Source organism: Marmota monax, unplaced genomic scaffold (assembly GCF_021218885.2).
Source record: "Marmota monax isolate L192 unplaced genomic scaffold, Marmota_monax_Labrador192_F-V1.1 WCK01_AAM20220418_F8-fsc01369, whole genome shotgun sequence".
NCBI classification, from domain to species: Eukaryota; Metazoa; Chordata; class Mammalia; order Rodentia; family Sciuridae; genus Marmota; species Marmota monax.
The window spans coordinates 20860-35698 of NW_026694438.1; the positions used below are offsets into that span (position 1 = coordinate 20860).

The 14839-nt window shown below is 48.7% G+C and overlaps 1 pseudogene; it reads left to right on the top strand.

Moving 5' to 3' along the window:
• The first annotated feature begins 229 nt into the window (after positions 1 to 229).
• Positions 230 to 655, top strand: LOC124075488 (ubiquitin-conjugating enzyme E2 D2-like; annotated as a pseudogene).
• The last annotated feature ends 14184 nt before the right edge of the window (positions 656 to 14839 follow it).

Below are 14839 nucleotides of genomic sequence, written 5' to 3' on the forward strand. Positions count from 1 at the left end.
GGCTGTGTGGTACGCGTCAGCCCCTAGGACGGGGGAGGCAACAAAAGCTATGTGGGGAGGAGGCCGAGGCCACAGCTTGAGGGAGGCCCCAGCCCCTCTACACTTGTGTCTGGCTCAGCCCATATGAGAAGAAGAGACAATCCTTCCCTGCCGCCTGGATTATCAAGAATTTGGGCTGGAACTTTGAGTACACACGAGATAGTTAGGAGCCAGACAAAAAGCACAGACTATGGTGCCGAAACAGATTTATAAGCAACTCAGTGTTTTGGCCGGTGACCCTCCAGCACAACGTTCTGCACGTCCAGTTGGGGATGATATGTTTTGTTGTGAAGCCACAATTATGGGACCTAATGAAAGCCCATATAGAGGTGGTGTATTCTTTTTGACAACTCATTTTCCTACAAACTACCCCTTCGAACCAACTAACATTGCATTTACAAGAATTTATCATCCATGTATTAATAGTAATTTGTCTCAATATTCTAAGGTCACAGTGGTCTCCTGCTCTATTTCTAAAATGTTTTTAATCCATTTGCTCACTGCTATGTGATCAAAACTCAGATGGTCTTTTTGTGCCAGAGATTGCACGGATCTATCTGACAGTGATAAGTACAACAGAATGTATCAGGAAAGGACTCAGAAGTATGCCATGTGACACTACCTTAAAGTAAGAATAACCTGCATTATAGCTGGAACAAACTTTGAATGACTCTTCCTTTTTTGATTTTCTTTTCTGGCTGCTCCCCTATCAGATATCATCTTTTTAAAAGCTATTTTTCATTTACCTCCCACCATTCATTCACATGCTCACCTGAGAAGACTTAAGTTCTTCCAGCTTTGGAAAATAACTGCTTTTGGAAACTATAAAGTAGTTACAAGACAACACTTGCCCAAGATTCAGAATGTAACAAACAAACAAACAAACAAACAAACAAAAAACAACAACCGGAGCATGTGTATTATGTGGCCAATGTCTTCACACTAAATTGGTTATGAGACTAAACCATTCCTCACTGCTCTAACATGCTGAGGAAATCATCTGAGGGGGAGATGGATGCTCAGTTGTCACATCAAAGCAAGCTGCATTATTCTAGCAGCATCCATTGTGTTGAAACCTTCCACTATCAGAGATTTGACATACTTTATGCTCATGTGGCTGCAGAATTGATATTGAATTTATAGCATCAGCAGAACAGAAAATGTGATGTATTTTATACATATCAATAAAGGAATGAGCTGTTTTTGTCCCTCAGAGAATGAAAATTGGAAATTAAACACCCTTTGTATTCCAAAATACGGTCTCAAAACATTTTGTAATTTTAGCTTAAATTGTTAGGAGGCTTGGAGCTATTAGTTAATCTATCTTCCAATACACTGTTTAATATAGTGCTGAATAAATGATGCAAGTTGTCAATGGATGAGTGATCAACTAATAGCTCTGCTAGTAGTTGATTTATATTTCTTCAATAAAATTGCATAAACCAAACACACACAGACACACACACACACCACATCAGTAACTGCACACCTGGTACCAGTGGATATTTTAATCTGCCCAAGCAATGAAACCACTACTAATAGTACCTGCGATTGGAGTCATCATCGGGCTAACCTTGATTTCTGTACTGGCAAATAAGCAAATTAAATGGTGATGTGCTGGGAATCACCATCCCTGCATCCTTAAACTCCTCAGGGGTGGCACTGATCTCTGCGACACCACTAGGAATGCAGAATTGAATTTGGTGGACTCTTTTCCTAGGTGGAACTAATCCTGCAGCCTTCTGAGATGGGAGGAAAGCTGTTGGTTCTTTGTCTTGAGAAATGGAAGAATGAGGTACTGGATATGAAGGCTGAGAGCAAAGTAACAGGATTCATCAAAGTAGTAGAAAGAAAAAAAAAGCTGAGCCTCCTCAGAGTTAGGGGTCCCAAGAGTCGGTTGCCCGGAGTGGTTATGGTCAAGAGGTTTATATGATAATGTTAGGGGAGTTAGTTAGCTCACAGGCTAGAGATTGTAAAAGAGTGGGTCTTTGAATCTAGTTACACCAGGATACCTGGTGTTCATGTGCCCCCTGACCAATCAGGGTGTTGATCACATTCAGCTTCTTCTCAGGGACTGGTTCAGTGTTCTGGAGCATATCTTCTGGCTTTAATGGAGTCACTGGTCATGAGCTGTCTACTCCAATTGTAAACTCTGGGGGTGGGGTGGGGTTTAATCCTGTCTGCCTGATCCATTTCTATCTCCTACTCTCACTTCCACTTGACATTTCCCACAATAATAAGGGGTATTCCTGTCATGGGGAAACAATGAGGGGATTCCACCAGCTGTTGAGTCTATCTATACCAATTTTGCATATTGGGACTGGCAAAATAACCAGAAGTTGGGTTTTGAGATCCACTGGACCCACTGGATTCAGACCTGAGCTAAAACTCCATTATCTACCTGACCTCCATCATCCCCGACTCTGACTAGTGGACCACAGTGACTCTTCTGGAATTGTTGCAGGATTCTCACACAGAGAGATAGGGCACCTGGGTGTTCAGCAGGGAGCAGCATTTATTAGTACTGGCACTGGCTCAGCTGTTTGGTACCCAGAGTCTGAGCCCCGAGCACACTGGCGTGTTTTCTTATATACCCCCTGTTACATGCTAGTTCCTTTGTCTTCCCTATGTGATCACATACATCTTGAATGGGCACTCTGTAGTATAAAGTTGTAACATAGTTGTGACAGTGTCATGCACATCAAGATGACGGCAGAGTTGCGCCTATGCACAGAGTGTGCTGTGTCTCCATTTCTTTACTTTGGTGGCGCATGTTGGTGGCGCAGGTGCACATAGATATTGAGTGCATCTCCTGGCCTTTCTCTCTCTTCTGGGCGAGCTCTTACTACCTTTGATGTTCGAATTCCTTCAGGGTCAAAGAGCATCATCCTGATTTAATGGCTTCTATTTCCGTAACATCATTACACATGCAGCCATTTTTCTTTCAAACACAGCCTCCTTTAGACTGGGGACAGACCTTATAACCCAGGGTAGCAGGCAGGATAGGATTAGGCAGGCCTCGAACATTAAAACCACAACACTTATAAGTTTTGAATCCCACAAAAGTTGAAAACCTTCCTCCAAATAATTCTCCAGGTTTCCAAACTTTCAGGTCTGGACCAGACCATGGGTGATCTTTCTCATCCAGTCTGTAATTTCTTCTATGACCTTGCCTGCTTCTCAATTTGTAAGCAACAGTTGCTCAGCTTAAACTTCCCACATACTCCACCTTCAGAAGCAGGCAAGTAGTCTAAAGCCAAGCGGTTTTGATAGATAGCATTGTGCATTTGAGTACTCTGTGTGGCCAGTAAATTGCAGGCTTGGGCAGTCTCATTAGTTATCATTTCAACCACAGCCTACAGCCTAATGATGTGATGTAATATGTAGATGGGAGTTTGGTTGCTCTGGGACACATCCTCTGCAGAGGTGGCTGGACCATAATAGTGAATTATCCACTCAGGGGCCACCCGTCATCTTTCCTGTCACCAAATGCCAGGGCTTGTGGCAGCTCTCTTTGGACCCCTTGGTCTTCCTATACTGGGACTCCCAAGTGCTCCCTGCTGGTTAGTGGAAGGAGGAAAAAGGAGGGCGAATTGTCCACAGTATACAAGAGTCAGACTGGGATTGGGACTGAACTTCATAAATCAATGGATCTTGTTCCAAGTCGCCATCTGTGAGCTTTAAGCATAGGTGGCCCTTCCACATATCCAGTAGAGTCCACCTTGGGCTTGCCATTTGATTTCTAAGGCAGCATTTTCCCAGGCAAGTTTGAGGTTAGAGAAATTTGACAGGAGGTTGAGATGTGGTTTTGTGTGATTTTAGGATTCTCACCATTGGTTTTTCTGGGTAATTACATTATAGAATATTTTGGCCCAGATATGTTAAGGTCCCAACTGAAATGTTAAACTGTTTCCCTCTTGGGCAAGACAATATTTTCCAGTAATGAAGTTGTGAGGAACCAATCACCAATAGTTGAATGGGAAACATGGTTCCACTATAGGGCTCATGGAGAGGGGCCATGGAAAGCTGATGGAGCTAGACGTGGCCACTGATCCCCCATATTAGTTCCTCCACACACATAGCAAAAAGAGACATTCAGAGATTGAACTGTAGTCTCTGCCAAGGTTAGGAACAGGTTTCTGGTCATTATGGTGATAGGAGGCAGGCTTTCCTCCATTTTCTCATAAAAGGAATGAAAGAATGGTGGGAGGAAGACTAAAGCGAAGCTGTGACCCACTGGAAGTGTAGAATGGTTCCTGCGCCAGTGCCTCCTCTAGCTGTACGTATACCAACCTGGTGCCCTGGTTTCCATCGGAGCCTTCAGGGTCAAGAACAGTGAAATGAATACACACCTAGCTCCCCCATAAGAATCTATCATTTAGCCAAGCCTAAGCCCTACTAATTTCCACCAGACTTTCTAAATAAAAGGCCACTCATAAGGGATCATAGAAATGTGCCTGGCTATAGGCTGCCTTAAAAACAAGAATAGCAAAATTGACAGGGCTACAGGCTTCCTTCCAGTTTACAGTTGGTTGCGGTAAGAGCGTTTTGAAGGAGGGTAGTTTTGCTCTTACTCTGAAAAGTGGCCCATGTAACACAACTCCAAGGGGGACAAAAAAAAAAAAAAGAAAACCAAAATCCCAGCATAATCAATACACATGGACCACAGGCTCTTTTGCACATATAATTGTCATTGAGCCTGTACCTCCTTTCCCCAGATAAGCCTCCACGTTATGTGGTAGACGTATGGTTGGTCACAGCAATTGCCCAAGTTTTGTTAATGACCCCACATGCATCAAAAGGTACTGACACTGTTACTTTAGATTAGTGAACTGAACTTTGTAAATCAATGTATTCTATTCCAAATCGCCATCTGCGAGCTTTGGACTTCCAGCCACTCCTCAGTTGGGGAATTCTGAGGGTCAAACCAAGTATATTGAGCTCCCTGTTGGCAAAAAGAAGAGGTGGTTTATTATGTCTAACACCCCTGAGACCATTCCCTGGCAAGATAAATGGGCATTTTATATATATATATATATATATATATATATATATATATATATATATATATAGTGAGAGAGAGAGAGAGAGAGAGAGAGAGAGAGAGAAATAGATATAGATAGATACAGATACAGAGATAGATAGATATAGATAGTAGGGTTGTGGCTATACCTTGCCTGACTGAGTCATGCAAAACCATGCATCACGGGATGAGGGGCTTGATGGGAGCTGGATCAGACACAGCCAATAGCAATGAAACATCCTATCAAAAGAAGGTAAAAGACTACTAAAACTTTCCAATGCAGTTCCAGTCAGCCAGAGCAGTCTCTGCTAATCCTATGGAAAAAATTAAGGCTAAGACTGTGCAACAGAGAGGGGTAAGGGGTGGCAGTGCCAAACATTTACAGTGCAAAGGCCAATATGGGAAATATCAATAGTTTATTTATCCTGGCAGGCAGTCGATTCCTCCATCTTCTGCCTTGCATAGAATAGTCAGCTTCCGGAGTGACCAAAGCAGAGCTGTGTCCTCAGAGGTTCCCAGGATGCAGCTGGCTTGTTTTGGATGGTTAACTTGCATGGTAGAGCTGGATCAGGAACGCACTCCCAACCCTAAGAAGCTGGTTACACCCTGCTTTGATGAATCCAGGAGACCACCTCAGCCACCTTCACTGCAGTAGGGGTGATAAAATGACAGTGAACAGACCCCCTCCAAAGGGGCTTTAGTGGCTGGACATTCCATTCCTTTACCCGAATAGCATCTCCTGGTTTGAAGAGATGGGCATCAGCGCTCAGGCTCACAGGTAGCAGTTCCCTAGCCCAATGGTGTACAATGGTCAGGGCTGGGGACACTGCTGTCTCAGAGTAATGTTGCCCAATTTCTTTAGATCTCCTCGTGTGCCTCTCATGATGGGAGGAGCGTGTCCACAAAGAATCTCATAAGGGGGAAAAACTGTCTAGTAGGTTTAGACCTCATTCTTAACAAAGCAATTGTCAACACCTGGTCCCAGTGTAGGTGGGTTTTCATGACACCGTTTGCATTATTGTAACTTTAGAGTTGGGATCATTCACTCCACCTTCCCAGAGAAGCTGGAATGGTAGGCAGGATGTAACTTCCAGGTGATCTTCAACCTCTTTGCCAACAATCGCTCCATGTCAGCCATGAATGATGGCCCATTTTCTGATCCCATGGTGATGGGGATTCCAAATCAAGGAGTGATTTCCTTTAGGAGAGACCAGGCCACCTCACATGCCCTCTCTGTGTGACTAGGGAAGACCTCTATCCAGCCTGAGGAAGTGCACACAAAGACAAGCAAATATTTATAGCACAGACCCAGGGGAGCTCAGCGAGGTCCATAAATATATCTTCAAATGGGGGCCCTCCAACATGTTGCACCCCAGGGGGGAACTTTGGTCCCTGGCAGGGTTATTCCAGGTAAATATTTTACATTGTTTGCAACACTGCTCAGGCTATGCTGGAGAGCCAGAGAATGTGGAGATGTCAAACCAATGTGGCCTCTAGACCTGTTTGGCAAATGTGGGTCTCCTGGTGGAACTGCTTGACAAAGGCTGGGGCTTGGGCCTGGTAATTGCTGTTTGGCCATCTTCAAATCTACACCATCTTCCCAGGTGGTAACTTCCATCTTTGGTTTGAAACCAGATGTTCTCATGTTGTGACTGATTGGTTTCCCATTCTACCAATGGACTAGGGAATAGGGTGGCAGTCATGGCGGTTTGTTCTGTGGTCTCCTTGGAGGCCAGGAACTTGGCCTCTTGGTCTCCATTATGATGTCCCAGAATGACCATAGAGTTTCCCCATGATGTTCCTGACATTGTATGACTGCCACCTTTTTCAGGAGCCCATACAGCATCTAACAGTTCCAGGATTTCTTTGTTTTACTTTATGCTTTAGCCTCCTGTTCTGATTAGGTCCTTTTCTTTATATAATGCTCCATGCACATGGAGGGTAGTGAGGGCATATTTCGAGTCTGTCTATATATTGACACATATTCCTGCTGCCAGTTAAAGGGCTCGGGTCAGCCTGATGGGGTTCCTTTTGGCAGAGGTTTCACCTCAATGGTGGAATTTAGGGTCACCATGGAGTACCCAGCAGGGAGTTCTCCTTCTTCCACAAAACTGGCACCATCAGTGAAGTACTCAGCATTGGGGTCTTTGGGAGGCTGGTCTCATAAGTTGGCTGGAAAATACCTCAACCATGAGCTTGCTGCTGTCATGATCCAGTTGACCTGGCCGGACAGAGAGTAGGGTTGTGGGGTTTTGAGTCTACACAGCTTCTAGGTGGATGTGTGGATTTTCCTGCAGCATTCCCTGACGTCTGGCCATACAGGCATTAGTCAGCCAATATTGTCCTTTATACTCCATTAATATCAGAACTCAGTGTGGCACCCAGACTGTGGATTCCTGTCCCATAGTCTGTTTGTCAGCCTCTGATGCCAAGAGGCCCATGGCTGCAAGTGCTCTAGGCAGAGTGGCCAACCTTGAGTGACAGAGTCAAAGAGCTTGGAGACGTAAGCCACTGGCCAATGCCATCACCCCAGCATTTGGGTCAGGACACGCACTGCAATGACAGTGTGCTCATGTATGTACAAGAAGAAAAGCTTAGGCACGTCTGGGATTCCCAAGCTGGGTGCTGCATTGGTGAGAGCTCACTGATTTCCTCAAAGGCCTTCTTTTGGGCTCATTCCTGTAATAAAAATTCTCACTCTTTCACCTTTCTGGCTTCATAAAGAGGTTTTGCCAAGATAGAGAAGTTAGGTATCTAGATTCTACAGAGACCTCCAGACCCAAGGAACTCCCAGAACTGGCGCCGGGTTTGCAGAACCATGATTGAACTGGACTGTTTTTCTCTCTGGGCCGAGTTGACATTGTGTGGACTGGCAAGAGAGTTGTGCTTCAGGATGATTGTCAGGGCCAGAGGATTCCACACTTGAGAAGTCTCTCTGGGTGCCTCTGGATCCCAATCTGTGCCTTGGGAGGAAGGAAATATTGTTTTTGATGGATAGGTCCAGCCCTTGTCTTTAATTCTACTACCTTGGGGAGTATGTTTTGGGCTGGTCCAGGAGGATTATCTTCAGCTCACATCTCAGACACCTTGAAAGGAAGCTCAGGTCCCCATTGTGGCCTTTCTACAAGACTGTAGAGGCACCACTGTTCTGCTTGGGGGACCGTGAGAGGCAGGATTTTTGCTGCTGTCCTTCCTGGGGTCAGGGTGGCTTGGCCGTGAGAGTGGAAAGTGTTCTGTGCCTGCAGTTTTTCCAAAGGTCTCAACCCATTAAAGGCGTAGGGCAGCCAGGGAGGCACAGGAATTCGTGAATAACTTCATGGCCACCTAAACTGCATTATCCAGGCAGTGAAGAGGGTGATGAGCTTGGCTACCTGTGGCTTCCACAATAGAGGATTGTCACTTCGGGAGAGGGCCCACGGGTTGGAGCACCGCAGAGCTTTCTGCACCAGTGTGGGCCATGAAGCTCCTGGGCGGGCTTCCACTGTCATTGGGATCATAGATAGTCTCCCGGGGGCCACATAAAATGGAGCCCAGTCTGTCCTATTTGTCCTCAGAGTTTCCTGTGCTGGCCAATCCAACAAAATCACCCTCAGGGGCTTCATACAGTCACCAGGGTGATTGGTCCTGTCCTTGAACCACTCGGCCTCCCCTCCATCATCTGGGGACTGGGTGATAATCCTCTGACTGTTGGGAGCACTCCTTCTTCCAGTGAGCTCTTTGATGGCATTGAGCACACTGGTTCCATCTTAAGCTCATCTCTGGGCGAGGTGGTCCTTCTTTGGCCTTGGCTCCAGACCCACAGGACACCTTTCCTCGAGTGCCCGACTATTCCACTGGGGCATTGCAAACAGATCTACCTTCCTCTTCGTTCTCCAGCCTGCCTCATGCCAGGGCCTCTTGGTTTCAGTTGATGAATACTTTCGTTGTAACCTCCAATAGTTGGCTGGCATTCATTCCAGCGAATCCCTTTAACTTCTGCTGCATTAACTATTACATCATTCTAAGTTGATTCTAGGTCTAAGGGGGTGTAAAGGCAGAACACTTTGCATAGCCTCTCACAGAATTCACTTGGTCTCTCTTCAGTAGCACTTCTGAGGTCTTGCTCATGTTTGTGGCCATCCTTCCTCCTTCCTCCCTGCCACTCAAAAGAGCGTCTCAATAACTTGCAAGGATCTGAAATCCATGGTCATCATTAGGGATGGGACCCTTTCTCGTGGATTTGACTCTGGGCATAAGCCTGGGCATTTGCGGTTCCTGAGGGCATGTTCCTCCAACCACTTTAACACAGCCTGGGTAATCTGCTGGTGTTCTTCAGCGTTAGAGAGTCAGCAGTAGCGGGTGGCAATCGGTCCAAGAGGGCTTATAAATCTGAATGATGGATTGCATTAGATCAATCATAGCCCGAGGCTTCTCAGTGAAGGAGGGGGTATGGTTTTTCCAATTCAGGAGATTAGCAGCGGTAAGAGGCTGCTATATGAAGGTACGTTGTCCCCCTTGCACATGCCTGTCTTGATCATAGTAGATGGGACCCTGGGTTTCTCTCTGTGGCATCTGCAGGGCACCTTGTTGTGTATTGGGAAGTGGGGGGTGGTGTAAGCTGGGACGTCCTGGCAGTCTCTGGCCACAGTATACAGGGTTAAAACTGGAGGCTACTAGATGGCTATGGTGAGGGCCATTTCGGGTGGCTTCTGTGGGAGAAGTGGCCTCAGTGGTGTGAGCAGCCTCTAGGGAATTTCTGGCTGCAGTAATTGCAGGCAGTGATGGTGGCAGTGGGGCATATATGCTGGTGCATAAGGTGGGGGATTTCCTTGGGCTCCCCAGATAGAATGGGCATCTTGGGTTCTGGTCAGCATTGTGAGGGAGACATCACCCGGCCCCTCATAATATTTTACTTCTCTTCCAGACGTGCCCTCTGCCAACGTGGCCATGGGAGGACCACGTCTTGCCAACAGTCAATGTTAGGGAAGTGTCAGGCTGGCCAGGGTCCCCTACAATGACCCTAAACACCTTGCTAACTAGGTTTTTATCTCATGACTCCTTGGCAGGCCAACCTCCTCTGAATCAGGGCCAATATATTTCACAGAAGGTCAACTTAACTCCATAGTCTCCAGAATATCCCTTTTTGATATTTTTTGTCATACACTCTGCAGGGCGAGGGGGGGGGAAGCTTACTCTGTTTGCCAAGCATTTCCTCCCCCTGGAAGACAGCAATCACACACATTGGTGGGGGGAGGAAAAGGGGTGAGCAATCGCTGTCTCTGGCCACTTCTAGCCACATCCCTCGCGTAGATTTCTCAGACGCCTCTTCACATTGGCAGGTCAGTGTGAATCCCCAACCTGGGCCAGGCTTGGAGAGCCCTGTGCTTGAAGTGGCACCCCCTTTCTCCACAGAAAATCCCTCTTCACCATGGCTGAATTTAGGACTGTCAGCAAAAGAGCCCATTGTAGATAAACTTCTTATTTTCATATCACCCTGTTTACTTGGCCACTGGCCGAGAAGATACCAGCACTCCAGGTGCTGGACACCCCCTTACTAGTTTTCACAAACGTATCCAGTATAGTACTTTGAAGAAATGTGCAAACAAGGTCTCTGGCCTTGAGCTGGGCTTCACAGAGATGTCTACATTTTTAAGATAAGTTACAACTGGGCTCCATGGTAACAGCTGGCAGGGGGAGGAAAGAAAGGGGAGAAGAAGCTCTCCCCTCCTCAGGTGTTGTCCTTGAAGAGTTAACATTCCCAGAACAGTGAAAGAAAAAGCTGCTTATATGTGCACTTCTGCAGACTGTGAACTTCTGAGCCCCTCCCCTTACATGCTGGGTATAAAACTCTGAAACTCCCTGAACTCAGGGTTCAGGGGATTGATTGATTACAGCAAAGGCTGTACCCTCTGAACCTGGCTGCAGCCAAATAAAACTGTTCCCTGCTATCTTCGGTGCCTCGCCTCCTTTGTCCCTACAACATATTTGGCGACCTAGATGGGACAGAGGAGGTAAGGAAGGCTATTCTGCCTCTCTTGTCTCCGGGGACCAGCTTCCCTGGGGCGATGGGGGACATGGTCCCCTTGGTGCGCCCAGGCCACTCTTGGCCTGAAGGAGGATCGACTCACCCAGCGTCCTGGGGCCGCCACCCCGGAGCACAACAGAACCCACAGGCAGCAGGAACCAGAATTAGGGTTTTGGAGCACCGCCCATCTGAACAGGTAGGACCCGGGTCCATTTGGTTTTGCAGCCCACCTGACTTCCCCTTCGAGGCCTAAGCGGGTGGAAGAGAGGCTTGGTCAACCTCTGTCCCGAGTACCCTCCAAAGTGGTTGGAGCTGAAAGGGACCCCGGGGAGTCGCCCGAGTAGCCTCTGTTCGGGGTCAGCGAGCAGAGGGGAAACCATGACTCCCTTTTTGTTTGGTTTGGAATTGTTGGAATGTGGGCGGTATAGAAATCCTGTCCTGGCCATGTCTGTGTGAAAGTGTGTGAATGAGACGGACAAAGGGAAGGGTTCCGACCCGACCCAACCCGAGGGCTTAAGCGAGTGCAGAGTCCTGATCCGCGGTTCTGTGGTACCTCGTACAGTCAATGGTGGAATTTCACCAACCAACCTCTAGGTGAAAGCTCCAGGTCGGGGGTTGATAACGACCCGCAAGGCTAAGAGGGCCCTAAGTCCCTGCGAGGGGAGTGGCCGGAGATGGACGAAGCAAGTCTTGTCCTAAGTGTGTTTTGTTCTAAGTGTGCGACACCGATGTAGGGTGGAACATGGGAGGCACACTAACCTTTAGGAAGGTTTTCCTGGTAACTGGAGTGAGACTCACTCCACAAAGGTTGCATACTCTGTGAATTAGAGTGGCTCACCCAAGATATGGGATGGCCACCAGAAGGATCTTTAGATGAGAGAGTCATTGCTGAGGTTTATTTGATTGTTGTTGGAGTCCCTGAACCATTTCTCTTACATTGATTGCTGACAAGAGATGATACAGAAACAGCCCCCTTGGTTTAGAGCCTGTCTAAATGGACAGACCAAGCTGATGTTAGCCAGGAGCATAATGGTCTCTAAGACCCAGCGGAAAGCAGCTAAACAGAAAACCTGACTAAGAAAGACAGGAAAGGAAACAGTTTTCCCCGTGAGCCAGAAGAGGACCCACCCCCGTATGTGCAACTCTACCCAACTTTGCCAAGACCACAGGGACAACAGACTGTCCCCTCAGCCCCCTTGTCCTCAGAGGCAACAAATGAAGGCCCCCCAATATTGGCTACTCCTTCTTCTGTGATGTCCTCAGAGCCAAAGGCTTCCTAGGACCAAAGACTCTTTCACCTCCAAAGATGAAGGTGAGAGATTTGTCCCAAGACCAGAGCCACAACTCAGATGAAAACTCTCCAGTTGCCCCTGCAAGGGACTAAAGGACCTGCCCATATTGACCAGAGGGAAACGCCTGAGGGAGACAAGGCAGTTTTGTGTGCCAGCCTTTCTCCACCATTGAGCTCATAAGCTGGAAAAATCATACTCCCTCCTACACGGAGAAATCCTGGGCCATGACTGATCTGATGCAGCCCATTATCCAGACCTAGGATGGGGCCCCAACAAAGAAGAAGGGCTAAAGATAGAGAGATGTCAAGAAACCCTCCTAAGAAGTCTGAAAGAATAGAAAAAAAAGAGAACAAAACACACTGTCTGTGCCCAAGAGTTAGAAGGAATCAGAGCCAGCCCTGAGCCCTAGCCTAAGCCAAGCGCATCTGCAGACAAACAGAGCCGAGATAAGCCTCCTGCTGCTCCAGCATCTCCCTCTTGCACTCTTGATAGCCCTGAACATTTCTCTCGGCCCCACATCTGCCTAAGGCCCCTCTGCCCTATGAAACTGGCAGCAATGATCAAAAGAAATGTGCCCAGGAGGTAGAGAACATGGCGGCGAGAGGGGAGGCAGTGCTTTCAGTACCTCCTCAACAACGGGGTCAGAGAGATGCATGGATACGCTTAGATTCGACCTGCTGAGAAACTCCTAGCAAAATTCCACTAAAGAGAGACCGGCTGGGAATTGGAAGGATTTTTGGAGGTGACAGTCTGCGCTAGACGAGTGAATCTCCGCCACGCAGCGCAGAGGTCCAGACCCGCCAGCCGCTGCCCGCGCGACTTGGCGACTGTCGGCTGCCTGCGCGCGGCCCCCGCGTCAGGGCGGATAGCCTCCGAGGCGCAGCGCAGCAGGAGCGGTGCAGGGACTCTAGGAAGAGGTCTCTCGCCAAGCCTTCATGAAATAGCAAACCGGGAGCTGAAACCAACCAGAGAAAGACCAGTCCCACCCCTCCCTTCGGACACTCCGGCAAGGAGCCTGGGGCCCGCCATAGCAGAGTGGTGACATCACCAGAGTTCCGCCGACAGAATTCCTTCCCAGCGGAATCCACATTAGCAGGTGTGTGACTCCCACCCCCTCCAGATACAAGCAGCCAGGAAACCACCGGGGGCGTGTCTGTAGGGAAGCAGAGGGGATTCCAGATCCCCACCTCCCCTTAACACCAGCGGCGACACCCAAGATCTTAGCCGCCAGTTTCTGGGGGCGTGCCCACCAAAGGGGTCCGGAAAAATTAAACTGTTGGTTCCCAGATCACCCCACCACAGCACTGGGGCTTAATTGAATGACAGAGAGGGTGTTCATCGTTCGGGATATAGGACACGCGGTGGGGCTGCAATTGTAATCAGATCCTTGGGGAACCGCCTCTGGTGAACAGGACCTGGCTGGCTGGCTGGGAGGAGGAACAGGGGGAGGGGCCGGATAAGTGAAAGGGCTCTGGACTAACAGGATTGAGAGACTCCCAGGAGCCACCGTACAGGGATTTCTGTCAGCACATAGAGGGCAGAAGCTCAGCTCAGAGGGCACAGCTCCGCCTATTGGAAGAGAAGAAAATGGGATTCAGCCATAGAACAGGGGATGCCAGCATGGCAGAGATCTGATGTCATTGGAGAGCGGCCGAGGAGAAAACTTCATCGGTGCCAGCTGCGACGGAAACAGTTGGTCCCCTGGTAGGGAGGGTGAGTCACAGATACCTGAGTCTCTCTCGCTTTGTCGTCGAGCCAGAGGGGAGGAGCGGGGCCGCCGCCCGCGCCCGCAAGGTAGGCAGACCTGCGACCAACCTGCAGATCAGGCCCAGCGGTCTGCAGGCATGGTAGGAGGGGCAGGGCAGAGCCACCGCCCGTGCCGGCAAGGTAAGCAGACCTGCAACAGACCGGTGGATTAGGCCCAGTGGCCTGACAGCATGGTACACACTTCACCCCAACTGGAGTAGGGGCAGAGCAGAGCCTTCGCCCGCGCCCAGATCAGGCCCAGCGGCCCGCCTGTGTGGTGGTCAAGTGACCCCAATTGGAGTGGGGGCGGAGCGGAACTGACACCCGTGCCCGCAAGGTGGGCAGACCTGCGACCAACCTGCAGATCAGGCCTAGCTGTCCCCAGGGGTGGTAGGAGGGGCAGGGCAGAGCCTTCGCCCCCACCTGCAAGGTAGGCAGACCTGCGACAGAACGGCGGATCAGGCCCAGGGGTCCACGGGGGTGGTAGACACCTCACACCAATTGGAGGAGGGGCAGAGCAGAGCCCCCGCCCGCACCTGCAAGGGAGACTTTTCAACTATACAAGAGCAATATAAATATATAGGGGGGGGGGAAATTTCAAAAACACAACAGTTTCACCAAGAAGAAAGAAACGCAAGCAGTATGAAAAGACAAGGAAAGAAAGGACTACAAGCAATGCAGGTCAACTCAACTTTAGAAGAGGTAACAGCTGCAGCAGATGGAATGTCAGATAAA